This window comes from Anastrepha ludens, chromosome 3 (assembly GCF_028408465.1).
Source record: "Anastrepha ludens isolate Willacy chromosome 3, idAnaLude1.1, whole genome shotgun sequence".
NCBI classification, from domain to species: domain Eukaryota; kingdom Metazoa; phylum Arthropoda; class Insecta; order Diptera; family Tephritidae; genus Anastrepha; species Anastrepha ludens.
In genome coordinates, this window is record NC_071499.1 from 91,642,515 (window position 1) to 91,663,170 (window position 20,656).

Consider the following 20,656-nt stretch of genomic DNA (forward strand, 5'->3'; position numbering starts at 1 on the left):
ATACTTTTTTCACACCTTATTTCCTCCTCCCGATATCGCCAGGTTCACTCAGCTTTGTTTACTGGAAAATACGCTAGGCGACTGGGCCAAACCTTTTTGCAATTTCTCTTTGCTATTTTAAATTTTACATCATTTTCTCACTTTTTTACATTTTTCATTTCACTCCAACGCTGTTCTAACAAAGTATTCTGATGAACGGCACCGGCGTCCACTGGCTGCCCCTTGTTGCCGCATGAGGTTGCTGTCGTTGTTAATATTATTTGTTTGTTTGTAAGCATCCAGTATAGCTTTCGAACTTGATCGATCTATATGGTCGGCGGAGGATTATTCGTTCGCTCAATGATGCGAAGCATTCCAACTGTGTAGCTTACTAAGCTCCAAACAAGTTTTTCCGCCTTTCTATTCTTTTGGCTGTTGGTCTCACCCACTGACTTTTAACCTGACTTTGATTTGCGATGGCGGGTGTTAGTTTTTCTATTGTTACAGTTACACAAGGTGAGACAATTGGGTTCCGAGAATTTAGTTCTAAATCAATTGTAAAATACAGGGGACCTTCCTTTAGTTTCAGTTGAGGTTGATTTGCGTTTTATATGTGTTTTTCTACAGTTTAGCGATTTTATGTCAAATGGTCCAAGTATTTTGGATGTGGTCGTCAATTAATGAATGACTTTTTTCTGTTCACTCGATCGAGGAATATTAATAAATTTTAAACATTTTTTCAGTTTACTTCTTAAAAGACTAAAATCTACAACCTTTTAGTAAAAAAAAATCAATTATTTACGCGTACACTTCTGTTAGGTGTTTGGCCGAGCTCCTCCTCCTATTGATGTTGTTCCACAAATGGAGGGACCTACAGTTTCAAGCCGACTCCGAACGGCAGATATTTTATGAGGAGCTTTTTCATGGCAGAAATACACTCGGAGGTTTGCCATTGCCTGCCGAGGGGCGACCGCTATTAGAAAAATGTTTTTATTAATTTTGCTTTCACCGAGACTCGAACCAACGACCTCTCTGTGAATTCCGAATGGTAATCACGCACCAACCCATTCGGCTACGGCGGCCGCCTACAACCTTTTCGTGGCTACGTGAAAATGAGTGCAATTACAAGCAACGTATTAAGGAACTCTTTTCCTACGTTTAGAGCTACGGCAGAGACTGGTTAAATTGGGTAGTCACTTCAGATGAAACTTTGATATTTTTTCGGCTTAAAGGAGGGAGCGGCCAACGTAACCGATAATTCCATCGAGAATATATTCGCATTATAAGTGCCTCCACCATTTAATAATAGACGTATGGGAAAAAGAATCCATACCTTCCAATAGGCTAGGATGAATAATCTTCCCAGTACACGAAAAAGGTGATAATTATCGTGGTATCTCACTGCTTAACACGGCCTACAAGCTGTTTACAAATGTTCTCTATGAACGAATCAACGAATATGCTGAAAGAATAATTGAAGACTACCAATGCGGATTTCGTAGAGGCAAGTCTACAATCGACCAATGTTTCGTTCTTAGCCAAATGTTTGAAAAACACTATGAATACGGGCTAGATGCTCACTGCCTGTTCATTGATTTCAAACAAGCCTTCGACAGTGTTAAAAGAGATAGGATCCAACACATATTGCTTATTCTTGGAATAGCTGCCAAACTAATAAGGCTCGTTAGCGCAACGCTCAAAAAAAACACAAGCAAAAGTGATCATTCAAGGGAAGCTCACAGAGTCGTCCCCTATTGAAACAGGTGTAAAACAAGGTGATGCCTTATCAACAGTCATATTCAACTTGGTGCTGCACTTTGTCGTAAGGGAAGTCTACAAAAGTGGTATCTTGCTGACTAAAACAACCCAAATATGTGCTTATGCAGATGACATCGCTATTCTCTCAAGAAATAGGAATGACTTAAAAGAAATTTTCTTGAAAATTAACAAAATTGCTAACGATATTGGCCTTTTTGTAAACGAGGGCAAAACCAAATATCTGTTGAAATCCAGGCGGCCTGCACAGATGCCAAATTTCCATGTGGGAACCTATACTTTTGAAGCAGTGCAGCATTTTAAGTACCTAGGAGTTATGTTCGCATGTAGCGGTGATTCAACTTCCGCCGTCAGGGATCGCATCAACGCCGCCAACAAAGCGTATTACGCCCACCTTAACTTGTTCAAGTCCCGACTTTTGTTTAAAGCTACAAAGTTCACTATGTACAAGACTCCAATCCTAACATATGGTTGTGAGGTATGGACTCTTAAGGTTGATGATTGTGCTCAGATTGCTCGAAGGGAAAGAAAAATTTTAAAAAAGATCTTTGGCCCAATAAGAATGGATGATGGTACCTATAGAATCCGATTGAACTCGAAACTGAACGATCTAACTCAGAACGAGACAGCTGTGCGTTTTGTTAAAGCGCAGCGCATAAGATGGCTAGGCCATGTGATCCGTATGCCTGTTGACTGTGCCGTGAAGAAAGCCTTGAAAGCTAATGGACGTGAAGGCCAAAGGCAGACCGAGGAACCGTTGGATAGACGCAGTGGAACACGATCTTAAGAAGCTGGGAATATGTAACTACGAAGCAACAGCTCAAGATAGACCGCTTTGGAGGAGCATTTTGAAGGAAGCTTTGACGCACCCCGCGTTGTAACGCTATGAAAGAAAGAAGAAGATATATTCGCATCGAACTAATAGTGATTGGACAGCTTTATGCTGGCCTCCTAGAGCGGCTGCAGTAATGCATTTTCCGTCTAGAGCCCGAACCCGCCGAAAACAATGGCATCTTGAGACAAAACAGCACATTAAAGATGTTAACGCCAGCCTAGGGAACTGATTGGTTACAGGTACTGACGAAAATATCTAAAAATTTAAGAAAATTGTACTAAAGGATTAGGAAGAAACTAGCAGATATTGGTATCTCATTCGGATCAGTGAAGATTATTATATAGTATATGATGTCCTGTTGTGGTTTGTGACGTGTTGATTTTTATTTTTGCAAATAGCTAAAGAAATGCTTTCTTTTGTTCAAAATCGTATCGAAGCAATAATTACCAGGAGCATCTGAATGTAATATCGAAACGAAGAAACAATCATCGGAACGGTATTTCGAAGACGAGCCAAAACAAATAACCTACGGCCGATTAGATTGGCAATCAATGTTTTGTTAATCGTTAATTGCTTTAGGTGGACCGCTTCGAAATAGTTCCAAATAGTAACAGGGAGTATCGCATGGGTCATTTAAAGAAAAATCTTCTTCGCAATAGGTAGGAATTGTGAAGAAATAACTCAGGATTTCGTCACCCCGCTCAGATATGGGCTCACACTTTTTATTTTCATGTTCCTAATTGACCAAAACCAAAGTTACTATACGTAAGACCAGTATTCTTACCTGACATGGTTTTGTGTGGCGGTAAGAGTTGTAGGGCGGTAAACGATAGTTCGTAGGAGTAGAAGGCGATTCCAATAGCAGTCTATGAAAAGTGCTTTGAAGGCTGGAAGACGTATTGAAGTTAGTTAAAATTTAGCTACTAAATTTTTTACAAAAATATAGTAACAGCTAAACAACTAAACAAACTAAACTAAATGTTAAACAGACTCTTTGTTCTTGGAAAGCATGTCAGAATCAAGCATTTGTTCGATAGCCAAACAAATCTCTGTTCAATTGAAAGTCAAAAAGGCCCTCGCAGTTCTGCTCATTAATCGGGCGGTTAAGAACTGTGAATTTTTATTGATGTGCGGTGTCGTATTTATCATATTTTGTTTATTTAATGTTATTTGACGTTGTGCAAAATGTCCTGCTGCGTATTATACGCATGCATCTATATATTTATATGTATGTATATTAGGCTGGGTCGACTTGTGAGGAGGCAAAAAAATCGTCCATTGCTCATGGGCAAAAACAAGCAAAGAAAAAGCCGACTCCCTAGCCAAACACTTCTTAGAGACATTTACAAGCGAAATGGATAATCAAAACATTAACATTAAATCTGATAACATAATAAACGTTCCGCAAATCAAAACAAGAAAGACCACCATAAGCGAAATTAAAAATCAAATAAGACAGCTAAGCGATAAAAAAGCTCCAGGATATGATTTAATAAATGGACAAATTTTAAAAGAGTTACCTGAAATAGCATTGCAGTGCATAAGAAATATATTCAATTGCATGTTAGAGACTAAATACTTCTCACGACTATGGAAAATTGCTCAAATTACCGCCATACCCAAACCAGGAAAAGATGCAACCAAAACTGCCTCATATCGACCCATCAGCCTCTTACCAATTCTTTCAAAAGTGTTTCAAAAAATATTGTTCGACCGACTAGAACCAATTTTGACAGCAAAAAAAGTGATACCAAGCCATCAATTCGGATTTAGACGGCAACACTCAACAGTCCAACAAATCCACAGGGTTGCTAACAAAATACTTAACGATATGAATGACAAAAAATATTGTGTAGCTGTATACCTAGACATCGTAAAAGCCTTTGATAAAGTTTGGCATAAAGGACTTTTGCATAAGCTCAAACGAATCTTTCCACAAAACTACTTTGAACTTTTGAAGAGCTACATAACTCATCGAAAATTTTATATAAGATATGAAGAAGAATATTCCGATATTCTACCAATGACAGCTGGAGTACCGCAAGGTAGTGTATTAGGTCCTCTCTTATATCTAACATACACCGCAGATGTGCCAACTCCGACAACAGATAATACAATGATAGCAACGTTCGCGGATGATACTGTATTAATGGCATCAAACAATGACGAAAAACTGGCGACCTTTACACTTCAAAAATTAATAAACAATACAGTAAATTGGTTTGACGAATGGGGTATAGAAGTTAATAAAGACAAAACTAAACAAGTTATATATAAAAACAAAAAGACATCAAAATATAATCTAACCTTAAAAAACAACAAAATAAAAATCTGCCCAGCAGCAAAATATCTTGGATTAACTATTAGCGAAAAACTGACATGGAAGCAGCATATCAGTAACAAAAGAAATCAAATCAAGAATAAGTACCGGCAATTAAGTTGGCTAATCGGACGAGCATCAAAACTATCACAGTATAATAAGGTGACTATATACAAAACAGTTATTACTCCTATCTGGAATAAAATCACAAATATTCAGCTCATACAGCGAACACAATCCAAAATATTACGAAATATAACAAATGCTGGTTGGTTTATTTCCAATGAAGCCATACATCGTGACTTAAACGTAGACACTATCCAAGAAACAATCACAAAATGTAGCACTAAGCATATACAGCGACTGTCAGTCCACCAAAACGAAGAAATGCGTAAAATAGCACCGGCAGAAAATATCAAACGAAGATTAAAGCGACTCACACCGACTGATCTAACTATAAGATTTACAGTGTAATCACAAAAAACAATAATAATAATAACCGATTCTTCTTACATTGGTAAAAGAACATAATAGACCCTAATTGTAAAAAAATTATATATTGTTAATATATAACAGACTGTAATAAATAAAGGGGAGATATAAAAAAAAAAAAAATGCTCTGTGAAAATCATATTCTAGGGATCAAAATAAGAAACTTTGCCGAAGGAACCATACCTCTAAAACGAATTCTGATGCCTCCCAATTTGGGTCGAACTTTTTAGTTTCTTTTCTCATGTAAAGGCCAAAAATGGTGATATTTTGAAATGATTGTATTGGGAAGCCCCCAGTGGAGTTCCAGGGGGTGTGCCACTGGCATGGGTGGATCGGCCGTCCAAAGTTAGTGGGGGTCGGCCATACATTTGGACTCGATTGGAGCACTCTAAATGAGTCAAAGTGGGATTTTTCGTACGACCCAAATTGGGGACATCAGAATTCGTTTTAGAGGTATGGTTCCTTCAGCAAAGTTTCTTATTTTGATCCATAGAATACGATTTTCACAGAGCAATGAGCGATTTTTAAATCGACCCGCCCTAATGTATATGTATGTACATATTCATTATCCTTTAAATACGCATTAACAAATTTTCGCCAGTTTAGTAAAATATTCCAACAAGGAGTGCTGGCTTTTGCATGTTTAAGTGTGTTCATTGCTTCATACATTCACATGTTCGTAGTACATAGGAAACCGTAAAGACATCCTTAAACATTTATATTCATATTTGCATGTATGTGTGTAAGGAGGAGTGTTTTAGTGGTTTAGTTGTTTGCTAATTGTAAAGCTATTAACACATTGGCATACCCGTTGCCGTACGAAATTCCATTCCCTCTCCTTTACATACATATATGCTTGTGGACATAAGACTATCCTCAAACAAATATGTGTTTGGTGTAAGTGATTAATTAATTTGCATATGTTTATGGGTGCTTCGTACGAGGAGTAGGCGTCGTAAGCATGCCCTCTGCCTGTGTCAGACTTTAACCCAAATCTGTCAAGGGCCATGTGCCGATCTCATTCGTTGCTGTTCTGAGGCAATTAGCGGAATTCATGTAATTTACCATCAAGTATGATTTTACTATATTTCTTCGCCACTTTTTTATTGCTTTAAAAAGTTGAGAATCGATATGAATAGTGACAAGACGTTCCACGTTACCTATTGCAATAAAAAAATCTATAACGCCGCCCTTAGAATATGTAAAACCTGCGCCAATATTGACACTAAGGCCAATATAAACAAGTAAGGTGTGTCCGTAGAGGGGAGTCTTACCACCTCTCCTGTGGAGCCTTGTGGTAGATGACCTGCTTCACTTGCTGACAAACAACGGAATCCGCTATCAGGGATGTGCGGATGACGTTGTAATAATAGCGAGAGGAAGGTTCGAAAACACTCTTTCCGATATACTGCAAAGAGCTTTAAACCTGACAAAAAGATGGTGTGCTGCAATGGGTCTGGAATTAACCTGTCTAAAACAGCCATCATTCCTTTCAACAAGAAAAGAGCCTCACCAGGAATGAAAGAGATCAGCATATACGGGGTTGCTATTGATTTGTTCAGCGAAGTTAAGTATCTTGGCCTTGCCCTGGATGCTAAGCTTAACTGAAAGATGCATGCTGACGTAACCTTGCCCAAAGCAACAAAGGTTCTCATGATCCGTTTGCAGAAAATAGCCCAAGAATCCTGATATGGTTGTACATCATGATAATAAGACCAATGGTGACATATGGGGCGCTCGCTTGGGTATCGAGAGTCACTCCCTGACAGTGTAAGCTTCAGCGATTAGCAGGAGTGATGCGGACCTGCCCTACAGCTGCGATGGAGGTGATGCTCGTGCTGGCACCGCTCCATATAGTCATTCAGCAATCAGCTACGCGTACCCTGTTGAATATTACCAGGGAAAGCTTCGGGAGAGGAAAAATGATGTCATCTAAAAACATGGAAGTGGCTGAAGACTGAAGCTCCCACTCACCCCGCTACCCAGAGGTGATATCACTGAAGTGATTAGATGCGAAAAGAAGTTCAGAATGAACTGAACAATACCTTAAACTGGAATATACCTGCATTTGAAAAGAAACTCTAGGAGTGTACCCCGCACTGGTACACAGATGGCTCAAAGACCCCTGAAGGCATGGACGCTGGAATTTATGGCCCCAGAACCAAACGGTCTGTACCAATGGGCAGTTTTCCCAGTACGTTCTAATTGGAGATGTACCTATGCCTTTTGTCTATGTTCAGAGATAAACTTAAATAGGAATGTCCGGAATGAGCGAATTGCCATTCCGAGTGACAGTCAGGCGGCACTCAGGGCCCTCTCGTCCTAATCAAATCCTCACTGGTACTTGAGTGCATCAAGAAACTTAATGCATCCGGCAATGGGTCCCAGGATACAGAGGTATAACTGAGAAAGTAGTAGCGGACGCATTGGCGGAAAAGGCTGCGGCCTCGTCTTTAATAGGACCCGAGCCCTTGCTTGCTATGGGACAATACACCAGCAAGGAGAAGCTCAGGAGTGAAGAGCTTAGCCTTAGCTAATAGGTTTGCTGGCATCAAACTATGGGGCTGCGCCAGGCCAAATCCTTACCGAGAGGGTACAAACAAAGGAGGTTGAAAAAACTCATAACTCTCCTGAGGATAATCTGAGAAAGCTCACGGGTATCTTGCAGACTGCGAAGTCATCTTCACACGATAGGGATTTGGTCTACGGACTCTTGCCGTTTCTCAGGAGACTCCAATGCACCTTCTCCTGGAATGCATCGCTATCGCGTGGAGAAGGTTGAGACATCTTGGCCAATTGCATCCAGAAGAAAGGCACATACGCTCAATCCGACCCAGCTCTATCCGTAGGGAACTGGGCTTGGATGAGGTACTGTGATGAGTAAAGGTGAGGTTGAAGTGCAAACTCCATTTTCATTCTTCCATTATTAAGTTTTTATGAAAAATAACAATTTTTTTTAAGTCTTGTTAAATTATTTATGCAGTATTAACTTTTAATTTTAATAACTTGTGAAATAAAATAAATTTTAAATAAACTAAGAAAAATCAAAAAAAAAAAAAATTAAGTTTTTCTTAATCGTCTTCATATGTAAAATACTTAAGTGAGCCACTTTATTTATGTACATATGCAATAATAATCGAAACAGAGCTATCGATTTCCCAATTTTTATAACTCTATCAGAGGCATTTGTAAATTGGCTTGCCAACACATGTTGCCAAAGCTATTGATCTCAACACTACTGAATTTATTGTTTTCATCAACTTAGTTGGGGTTCCAACAACAATTTACAATTCGCACGCCGTTTTCATCAATTCCGACCGTTATAACTAAAATTTATTATACGAAATTGCCGTCGTTTTGTCAAGAATTGTTTGCACTTTGTTATGTTCGGTATGACCGAAATTGGAATTTAGGAAATTCACACTTGTCGCGGTGTGTAAACAAACACACAATCAAAAATGCAGATGTACATCCATACATAGTAGGAACAAATGCACAACGAGCCATCGACGAGAGATTTCGCTGTTGGTGCCACTTCATGCCTTTGCACTCAGCTGTGCTGAGCTCAGCTTAGCTCACAATACGACCTGAGTACTTCCACCTCCCCAGCAGCACAATTTGTGCGTAAAATTTGTTTTGTTTAAAAAAGTTGTCGCTTTCAGTGGAAGAGCGCCTAAAAGTAGACGTGTATACGGCACCCGTGAGCTTACAGCTTAGCAGTAAATCCTCACTGTTTATAAAAGCAACACGCACAATATCCGCCTGCCTGATTGCCTGATTGCCCAACTGCCATCATCAGCACCAACGAAATCGTAGTAGTTAGTTTGCCTGTCAATTGCATGAACATGTGGTTTGCCTTTTTAATTTATGACATTTCGAAGGCGCATAACTGACAAATCGCATACACGCGCGAATGCATACATGAATGTAAACAATGCCGATAACCATTGCTCGACAATAGTTCGTTGATGTGGCGGCAGTTGGGGCAGTATCAGCAGCCTATGTTGATGCTGGTACCAATAGTGTAGAAGAAGCCAAAGGAAAACAAACATGTAAATCCATATACACATATAACTATAGGTATTTACGTGCATACGTAAACAGAGCTCAGCGCACAACAGCGCACACAATCAGAGATGGGAATGCGAGTAGTTTATGCCAAACGCCGAATGCAGGGAATTTCTTTACAAATTTATGCCATAAAAAAGCGGAACTATATACATACATACATACATGCATATGTACTCATACACCTACATGGGTACCCAAGCGTCTGGCTGGAAATGCGGCTGACGATATTGATGAGGTTGATGTTACCCCCAGCGATGCCGACCGGTAATAGGGATAATAAAAACAAACTGAACAAACCACAACAACATTATCTTACACAGTGTTTAAGAGTTGGGAGTAAATAACTAAAAATATAATATTAAAATGCGCTGAAAATGTGTATTTCAAAGGAGTTAAAACGATCCAAGCGAAATATGGATGCACAGCTCAGAACAACGTACAATTTATTCGCACAAATACTTATGCATGTACGTATGTATGTATGTACCCTACAAGGCAGCTGACTATCGTATAAGCACTCATATTATCATCATCACTATCCTCATCCAACTACACATTTTTGTTCTAGCCATGGGAAAGTTCTGATAGTTTCCCCTTGTCGTTGTGATATTCTATCTCCCTTTTACCAATAGCAATTTCTTATAACTGAAAAATATATCTACTATGCTCTAAACTACTCATTTTCGTCATCAAAAAGTAATCAGCACAAACTCCTCAATAACTCCTCATTTTCGTTAAAAAGTAATCAGACTGAGGAGTTTAGTTAAAATGTTTTATTTAGAAATTATAAAATTTATATTTTTGTGTTTTCATTGAGATTCGAACTTACGAATTTTCAATATTTTTTTGTTTTCACTAAAAAAAAAATTTTACACCAACTCGGTGTTTCATCCACAGAGATTCGAACTCACAAATTTTCAAGCCTTAGCCAAACATCTACTCGCTCGGCTATAACAAGTATGGACAAAGACAACTAAATTTCACACTAGAACTGTTTTCAGAGCAGCCACATTATAAGCATACAAATGAGTTAGTTGCCTTGGCGTTTAAAGTACAGTAGATATATTTTTCACTTATATAAAATCGCTATTGGTAAAAGAGAGATAGAAGTCACACCGAACAGGGGAAAAGAATATCAAACGAAATATTTGATTTCCCCATTAAAAAATGTTGCATATGGTATTCTGATAATGAGCATGTATTAGAGACTAATAAAATACTTTTAAATGTAATTTTTGTCACAAGTGCTCAGCACTGTCTTGTAGGGTATATGTTTGGTTAAGTTGGGTTGGTGAAAGCATCGCACACATTTTAAAAAGCCATGAGAAAAGATTTCAGAGGTCCCCCCAATATCAGAACGTTAGCCTGCACTCATCGAATTAGAAAGAATCAGATGATTGGTTGTCATGTGTCATGAAGCCGAAATGACTCGCACAATTTTGTTTTTCGCTATAGCGGATGACCAAACCTGGTAATCTAAATATCAGCTTTGTTAAAAAGCTGCTATCGAGCGGTTTCAAGTTAAGTGATCCAAATATTTTGAAAATTGAGGTACATTTCTTTTATATAATCGTATATTGGTATAATAAGAAGTGAACTGGAACAAAAAACCAAAAAAAAAATTATAATTTCAACACTTATTTAATGTTTTGGCTTAGAGTTTTTTAAAGTGAAATATTTTCGGTCGCTTTTAAGGTAATTTTACTTTTTTTTGGATAAACTAATTTTCTTAAAAATATTTTTTTTTTTGAAAAATTTAATGTTTGTTCAAAAGTTCTGGGAAAATTGTTTTTTGTCAGTTTTAAGACACACCGCATCCAGATTTTTTTTATATTTTTTCGGTAATAGCTGGCACTATGCTCTTGAAAGTCTCATAGTGGAATCCCCATAACTTTTCCAGTTATATTCAAATACGTACATCCAACAAGTGCAGTCTTATTAGCCAATTTTCAGAAAAATGTACGACAATGGCCAAAATACATGGACCACTTGACATGGATAAAAACCTGAGGATGGTATTCTCTAGATGTGGACATACATACCTGTACGTTGTTTTTGCTTAAACATTTAATTGTAGACCTTTTCCTTTTGTATTGACCTTCTTACAAGTATATTCTGTAATCAGCGGAATAGGAATATAATAATAAAAGAGCACCGAAGAGCAATGATGGAACCAATGATTTATTTAAAACACTAGTTCAAGGTGCATGCCTCAACTATCCTCGAATAAGCTCAGCTTCCTTTATGAACATAAGGAGGATATCTAACATTAATAGTACTCGAATATTCGCAAACTTCTGGAAGTAATGTTTGTTACAATGCGGGCATACCTTTAATTATGTTATCCAGTGAGTGGTAGAGCTGTCAAATATACTTCGTTGGAGTCTATTATCCCGATTTAATTATTATTTTTGATACTTGAATCTGCACTAATATTGAAATTATGGTATGACATTAAATTCTTTTATTCGATCTGATAATATAAACATTTTAATTTTCTTATCAAAGTTTTCCGCTCATGCTGTTTCGAAAATAACAGTCTAATAATAAAATTCGTTCCAGTTGACTTCAGATATTACCAGCTCCAGATATGTATTTTCATTTTGCCGTAGCCGAATGGGTTGGTGCGTGAATACTATTTGGAAGTGCGTATGCCCGAATCTCCGTGCATAAAACATGAAAATGATAGAAAAATGGTTGTCTAATAGCGGTCGCCCTCGGCAGGCAATGGCAAACCTCCGAGTGTATGTTTCCCACTGAAAAGCTCCTCATAAAAACCATTTGCCGCTCGGAGTCGGCCTAAAACTGTAGGTCCCTCCATTTGGGAAATCAAATTAAGACGCACATCAAAAATAGGAAAAGGAGCTCCGCCAAAGGTCCAATAGTGTAAGCGCATATTATTGATTTGGTGTTTAATAAGGAAGTAAGCAACCAGAAATTTTTCGGCGCAAATTATGCTTTTGGTGTCATATTGGTTTTCTGAATAAGTAGCAATAAAAAAATAATTTCGCCTACCCAACTATTGGAGAATATTCCAAGCCGAAAGCTGCTGAATGACCTCGATCAAGAAATTAATAATTAGTACAGCACTCAGACAACATTAAGTTCATTGTACTGGACTCGGGTTCCCTTTTAAAGTTTCTTTAAATCCACCCGACCTCCAGCCGTGGTCGCTTCTTAACACAGCAGCGTCAAAGACCTCATTCCCGATTTGAGCGAAGGCGGGGCAGACGCACAGAAAGTGGTCCTCCGTCTCATCCTCCTTTCAATATGCTAGTCAGAGTGCACTCTCTGAGATGCCTATCATTTCCACGTGCGACGCCCATAGAAAGTGGCCCGTCATCAGTCCAATCAGTCGTCTGCACTCCCTTCTGCTTAATGGCAGGAGGACGCGGCAGGTTAAATCAGTTTTGTCCAGTTTTTGCGTCAATTAGGCGTACCGCTCACCACCTGTAAGCTCATTAGAAGGGAATATTTTCTCAAAAATGCAGAATCAAGACCGAAACAGGGAGACATGCGGAGAGTCTGAGAATACCCAGCTGAAATTATAGGAACGAATAAAAGCAGGACACCGTGAAACCCCAGATTAGTTGATTCCACATGTATGTATGTAAATATGTAGGTGGCATGACGATAACCCTCTCGACGGCCACTTTAACATAACCTAATTTAAATATTGATACTTATTCTAAAAATTCGTTGGATCAGTGTTTAAGTGGGAGTACCCGTACTTCCAGCACCATCAACTCTGCGGAGAGCAAAAATTTATAATCAAAAAACTCAACATATCTATTGTTATATTGCACTTATGAGAATGAATTCAAATATTGTCCCATTTCTTGTGCCATTATAGCTGCTACAATGGTTCCCACTGTCGATTGCCGTTGTGGCATTGTCCTTGCTATTGTTTCTATTGCTGCTGCTATTATTTAGCTTTGGCTTAACGGCAGCGAGCGATATACATACATACTTAGTGCTGCAGTCATCAAATCGCGAAAAATGTTTATTTACATCTTTACCGTTAGGAAATGGAAGCATCCTAAGCTGGCTGGATGGGAATATGTACGCTATGGCATGGATGCACGTGTGATTGGAACGTGCTGCCAGCGCATGTGCTTCTAGGTATCTAAATATATACGTACATATTTACATGTGTACAAAATATAAACATACATGCATGTGAATGCATGCGCTGAGGCTCCATGTATACGCGTACACTTCCGGTGTGGAAGGATAATAAACACATGACACCCCCAGCAACGAACATTTAATGCCAAGACAAGCGAATAGACAAACAACAGATATTGACAATGTGACGGGTGAACAGGGTGCACAACGGTGTATGACGAGTTGAAGAGAAGAGAAAAGCCGAGGTGATGTATCGCGTTTGTATATATGTAGGTGCGAGCGATGCTTGGGAAGAAATGAATAAAAAGTAAATAAAAAGGCGCATAAAGGCAGCCATTCGTGGAAAGGGCAAAAATTGCCGCTACCGACGCTGCTATTGAACGGATCGAATCAAGCGCATTGATACTTTTTCCGGTGTAAGCATGAGCCACAGGAACATTGGATGCAACAACAACAACATTAGTGTAATAAATAAAGGAAAACAAAGGAATTGCTGGTGAATAATAACAAAGAACTCAACGTTTAAAAATGAAAAGAAAAATCAAATGAGGATAGGCGTCAGCTTGAGGAAAAAGTATAAAACAAGTAAAAACTAAAGAAGTAAGTCCGAAAGTACTAAAAAGAAGTAAAAAGTAAGTTCGGGCGAAACTCAATATTTTAAACCCGGCACATGTTTTTAGTCATATGTAAAATATTAGAGAATAGGTTTAAAAAAATTTTCTGAGTATAATATACAGGTGGCGCAAAATTGATCACCCTATCGGAAGCCGTGTAATATTTGGAAATGCGGTCGTACGTCAATCATGATTGACCTAGAGATTTCCATCGCTCAATATCATTTTTTATTCAGTAAAAGAGTTATTGAAAAACAGATTTGGATGACTAATTTCGCGCCACTTTTCAAAACTATATATTGGGTAGTCGAAAAAGTCTTTTCGTATTTTGTCAATAGATGTCGTTGGAGTCATCTATCTGCAGTGCTACCAATCACATTGTGTCATATCATATGGTGTTAGAAAGTTGACATTTTAAGCTTCATTTAACCAAAAAAAATTAAATTCGGAGAAGTTGAAAAAAAGTTATAGCTGTTCAGAACTGAGTGAAAATAATGAAGAAATTCGCTATATTTTGAAATTTTTGTATAAAAAAGGGAAGAATGCCACGCAAGCCACCAATGAAATTTGCGAAGTTTACGGAGACGATGCTGTTTCAGTTCGTGTAGTACAACAATGGTTCGCTCGCTTCCGTTCTGGAAATTTCGATGTGAAAAATGCACCTCGCTCCGGTCGACCTATCGTTGAAAAAGTGGCTGAAATTATGGAAAAGATTGACCAGGACCGCCACATAAGCTGCCATGACATCGCCAAGGCACTAAACATTCATTATCAAACGGTTTTGAACCATTTAAAAAAGGCTGGTTACGAAAAGAAGCTCGATGTTTGGGTACCACTTGAATTGTCTGTGAAAAATTTAATGGACCGAATTGACATTTGCGATTCTTTGCTGAAACGAAATGAAATCGAACCATTTCTGAAGCGAATGGTAACAGGAGACGAAAAGTGGATCAAATACGACAATAATGTGCGAAAAAGATCATAGTGAAAGGGTGGTGAAGCTCAACAAATGGTCGCAAATCCCGGATTGACGCCTCGAAAGGTTAAGCTGTGTGTTTGGTGGGATTGGAAAGGAAGCATCCACTATGAGCTGCTCCAGCCTGCTCGAACGATTGATTCTACTCTTTACTGTCAACAACTGATGAGATTGAAGGAAGCAATCGAAAAAAACGGCCAGAACTGATCAGCAGAAAGTGCGTCGTCTTCCATCAGGACAACGCTAGGCCACACACATCTTTGATGACTTGGCAAAAACTAGGAGAGCTTGGCTGGGAAGTTTTGATGCATCCACCATATAGCCCTGACCTTGCACCATCGGACTACCATTTGTTTCGGTCAATGCAGAACTCCCTTAATGGAGTAAAGTTAGCTGTGAAAATTACTTGTCGCAGTCTTTCGCCGAGAAACCACAAAAGTTTTACACTGATGGAATAATGTCTCTAGAAGAAAAATGGCAAAAGGTGGTCGACCAAAATGGTCCATATTTGGTTTAATAAAGTTCATTATAAATATAAAAAAAAATGAGTTGAAGTTTGATTAGAAATACGAAAAGAATTTTTCGACTACCCAATATGTTTAACCTTGCCATGAGTTACAGAATTTTTGCGAATATTTATAATAGGTCGAAACTAGGGAGAAAATTTACCTTTCAAACACGTTCCGTAAAACAATTCAACGTGGTTATAGTCTTGCAAACACTTCGATGATCTCCTCGAGTTAAATTTCAGAGCAGTATTGGCTGCCGTAGCCGAATGAGTTGGTGTGTGATTACCATTCGGAAGTACATGGGTTTGCCAGGCTGGCCATGAAACACCAAATAGTAGAAGAAGTATTTTCTAATATCGATCGGTCCTCGGCAGGCAATTGCAAACCTCTCTCCATGTGTGGAAAAATGTTAAGACGCACAACACAAATAGGAGTAGGAGCTCGGCCAAGCACCCAATAAAAAAAATATTTAAGTATGTATTGGACGTATCAAGTAAGTTGATTGTAGGTATATTTAAGTAATGTATAAGTAAGTTGATCCATATTATTTAGAGCGGGGCATGGAATTCACACTCGGCATCTGCATTTATAGCACACATAGTACAGCAGAATTCCCTTGAGTGGTGTTCCCATTTGTAAAAAAAATGTGTAATTTCCGATTTTCTCGTTGTATCCTCTTGAGCACACACGATAGTATAGTGGAGTGATATGTATGGAATCTATATATATCGAGTGGATACAATTCCGTAAATCTGCTAGCAAAAACCATTATTTGGCCAAAGTTATTATTCCTTAGTACACTAGACTCGGGTATAAAAATAATACTCGTAAATAAAACACAGGCCAAATGATTTGCAGTCACATTTGAACGGAATACAAAAAATGTAAGATATTGAAACAAATAAATGTACAGTGATGGTCACGAATTTAGAATTTTATGCCAAGGCAGCACACTCTCTTTGGCTTTTCTTCCTAGTATACTACTTAGTAATAGCATTTTTGAGAACTTGCTCACTAGTTCACTTGCTCAGAACTTAAAATCACCTGGAAGCACAATTCTGGAAATATCGAAGCATTTGAAGCAGGGATGTTTTAAGAATATGATTTGTAACGCACTTAAACATATTCAAAAATTCGAGCCACAACACGAAAAGCCACTTCTAGAAAAGATACGATGATATGCATAGTCTCATTGGCAGAACCATTTATAAGGTCCCGTGCTATCCAGAGTAAGATGTGATCAAAATACTTATGTATGTCATCAATATATGAATATATGTTAAAAAATAAGTAAACGAGTGAATGGTGCATAGCCCTACGCAAGCCACTTATTACGAGAAATAAACAAAAATCCAGACTTTTGGTCACCATAAGGCATTATAAAAGATTTTTGAAAACAATTTCGTAATGAATCGGAGTTCTGTCGTTTCGGTACTGATGGAAGAAGCTATGTTTGGCGTTTATTGAAAAAGTGTCGAAATTCGCGCACAAGATTCTATAAACCACGGGGGTGGTAATGTAATGGCGTAGGTCCAATTCATTAAACAAACGCCTCGATGGACCAACACTTTTATAAATCCATCATAACAAACGAAATGATGTCATATGCAGAAGAAAATTTGGTCTTACGACGACGTTTCATGCATGAAAATAATCCAAAACACATTTCACACCTGTTGAAATGTTGCTTAGAAGAACATAATACTGATGTTTTAAAGGGACTTCTCAATCAGCGGATCTCAATCCTATTGAGCATTTTTGGTGTGGATTTGAGCTGCACATGAAAGCAATACAATTTACCACTTTAAATGACTTTCGGACACAAATAGAAAATATTTTGAGTGCAATACCCCAGGCAATGTTATTTTGTCATTGAAAACAAGGAATTTCCAACTAAGCATTAAGTTTTTTCCAAGCTACTCTGAAGAGTGCTAAATTCGTGCTCCTCTGCTACTACTTGCATGTACGTGAGTTTGATATGAAAAGGAGTTATCTATTCCATACTGGTTATAAGGGTACATAATGCCTACTTAGTAAATAACTTTCCAAGAGTAATGTTATTAGTCATCTAGTTTGGTAAGAAGAAAAACTATAGAGTGCTAAATTCCTGGCCATCACTGTACGTATGTCTGAGCAGCCGGATAGAATACCTATACGAGTACACAAACAAATTGCGCTCAAGCATACAAATTTTTATAAGAGTTGATAGTAGGACTAAAGTAGAGCGAAATTACGAATTGATGAAGCAGAAAGAAATGGGGAAAATCATATTTGAAATAACAAAGCACAATCAACTATTAATAATAGCAGCAAACTTCTATAGCACCGTCGTTGCTCTAAAAGTAACTTAATATTTGCCGTCGTCTTGGCAAGCTAGACAGCTAGGCCCACAACAATCGCACTGATGCGTTATGCAACACGAAGTGGCAGCCAAATGATGGACACAAGTGATGATTATTGCATGAAGCAGGTGGAAAATTGAAATTTTTCTGTATGATTGCGCAAAGCAGAGAATAAAGCAAACGAAGGCGACAGCATAAGCTTGGAAAAAGTTCAAGGAAAACAGTAATTCAAAACTACTCATTCTGCACATATACTCGTAATACTTTTACTCTGTCAAGGAAACACAATGAAGTCCACAAATTGCTAGGCATTGTAAGCGACTCGCTAAGCTGAGTTACATCTGCCAGTTCAAATTAGACAGGTTGATTGGGTAGTTGGTGGTGCCAAGATGGCTCAACCCACTTCTTAATTACGCACACATACATACGTATATACATATGTGTGTTTGTGTGATTTGAGTTCTTTTAAAAAATAAAAATAAATAATTGGCGCGTACACTTCTGTTAGGTGTTTGGCCGAGCTCCTCCTCCTATTTGTGGTGTGCGTGTGTAGATGTTGTTCCACAAATGGAGGGACCTACAGTTTCAAGCCGACTCCGAACGGCAGATATTTTTATGAGGAGCTTTTTCATGGCAGAAATACACTCGGAGGTTTGCCATTGCCTGCCGAGGGGCGACCGCTATTAGAAAAATGTTTTTATTAATTTTGCCTTCACCGAGATTCGAACTAACGACCTCTCGGTGAATTCCGAATGGTAATCACGCATCAACCCATTCGGCTACGGCGGCCGTTCTTTGAGTTCTTTTATTGTATTGTAATTTGCTTGAAAGCGTTTGATTAAACCTACTGAAAACATACTTGGAGATGGTCATAAATTACTTCAAAAGTGTTTTTCATGATTTAAAATGTCGGTTGGTTCGTTGTTTGGTGTTACTGCGGAAATGCTTTTGCTATAGATTAATTGATGTGTTGTGAGTTCTTGGAATAAAGTTTTTATTTCTACTTTTACGAGGAGTTAACGGAAATAATAATTGAAGAAAATCAATGCAAAATTGATGTACGCGCGCAAATAGTTACGCTCATTAGGTGTGATGGAATAAACACTGCTTATATTGCAACTACTCCTTGTATGTGACTTGTTGTTGATCTCGCCTCTGTGACTGCCTCCTAGTCAACACTAAACTTGCTGCCTACAAATAATTTAAATAGCTTTGCCGGCTTCTCATGTCAACTAACACCTTATAAATGTCCTTGATACTTGAATAACTTGCGGCAGGTATCATTTGCGTGCAATCCTTTCCCACTCTTCCCTATTCACTGATTTATGATGTAATTGAATTAGTTTTTCCATACTTTGAATCTCTTGAATTGACGATATTCTTTCCGTAGATGGCAAGTCTTTTAAATATAGGAAGAATCGATTTAATATTTGGTGGCTCCTTTTTAGCTGAGTTGAACCAATTTTTGGCTATTTTGTAGTAGGAGCCAAGTTTGTTCGTGCGATATTATCATTCGGTTGGTCCAAATATGTTAGACTGTCAATTGTTTTCTAATATCGGTCGCCCCTTTGGGAAACAATGGGAATTCTTCGAATGCATTCCTTTCAGGAAAAGCTTCTCACAAAAAATTATCTGCCGTTTTGTGACAGTTTGAACCCTGGTCACATAAGAAAGGTGTGACAAACTAATTATATATTTATACAAATACATATTTATTTATGGATGCGTAAAAGAAAACGCAGCTTACTTCAGATCTGCTCTCTGATATTAGAATTATTTCGAAAGCTCTGACTTGCACCATACAGTTTCTGGGCTTAAAAGCAGATAATTTGCATTCTAGTAAGGGGGAATGGAGCAGTCTTATCTACACTTGCATCGAGGTCACAATTATTCAACCAAGTTCCTAGTGAGTGGTAGAAGAGTGGTCTCCATGATAAGACTTATTGCACTGGTTAGGAAAATTCTCATGGTGCGTTTCAGGTATAGAGGAGGCATTTAGAAGTGATAATTAGAAACTTTCATAAGCAATAATCTCATTTTGCTAATAACAAAATACGTAAGGGTAGAACTGATTCTTACAGCTCTACGTTCAATATATTAATGTGCTTTTATATTTACATATAAATTTGAAGTATATTCTTCGCTCTTCCTTTTTTTGAAAAGCAGGTTTATTTTTCAACGGACATTTCAATTAAAATAAATTTTGACTTACAAGGGATTTAAGAGCTGTTAATGATAACACTAGCGAAATCCATATTATTTTAAGACCCTTTCAAGACACACACATACAGGGTGGGCCATATAGCGTTTGCTTTTTGAACCACTTATTTTTGTGAGAATGGTAACACAAATGTCATGTCAAATGTGTTCATAATTTACTTAAAGGTTTGACATTTACGAAATGGGACGCTATACGCTTGAACAAAATTGGGAAATATTGAAAACCTATTTCCAAAGTGGTGAGTCTTCTACTCAAACTGTGAAAAATTTGAAAAAAAAAATCATCTTTTCTGATAAAGCTCATTTTCACATCGGTGGCTACGTCAATAAGCAACATTGTCAGATTTGGGGCTCAGAAAATCCACACGTTACTGTAGAGAAGCAAATGCATCCA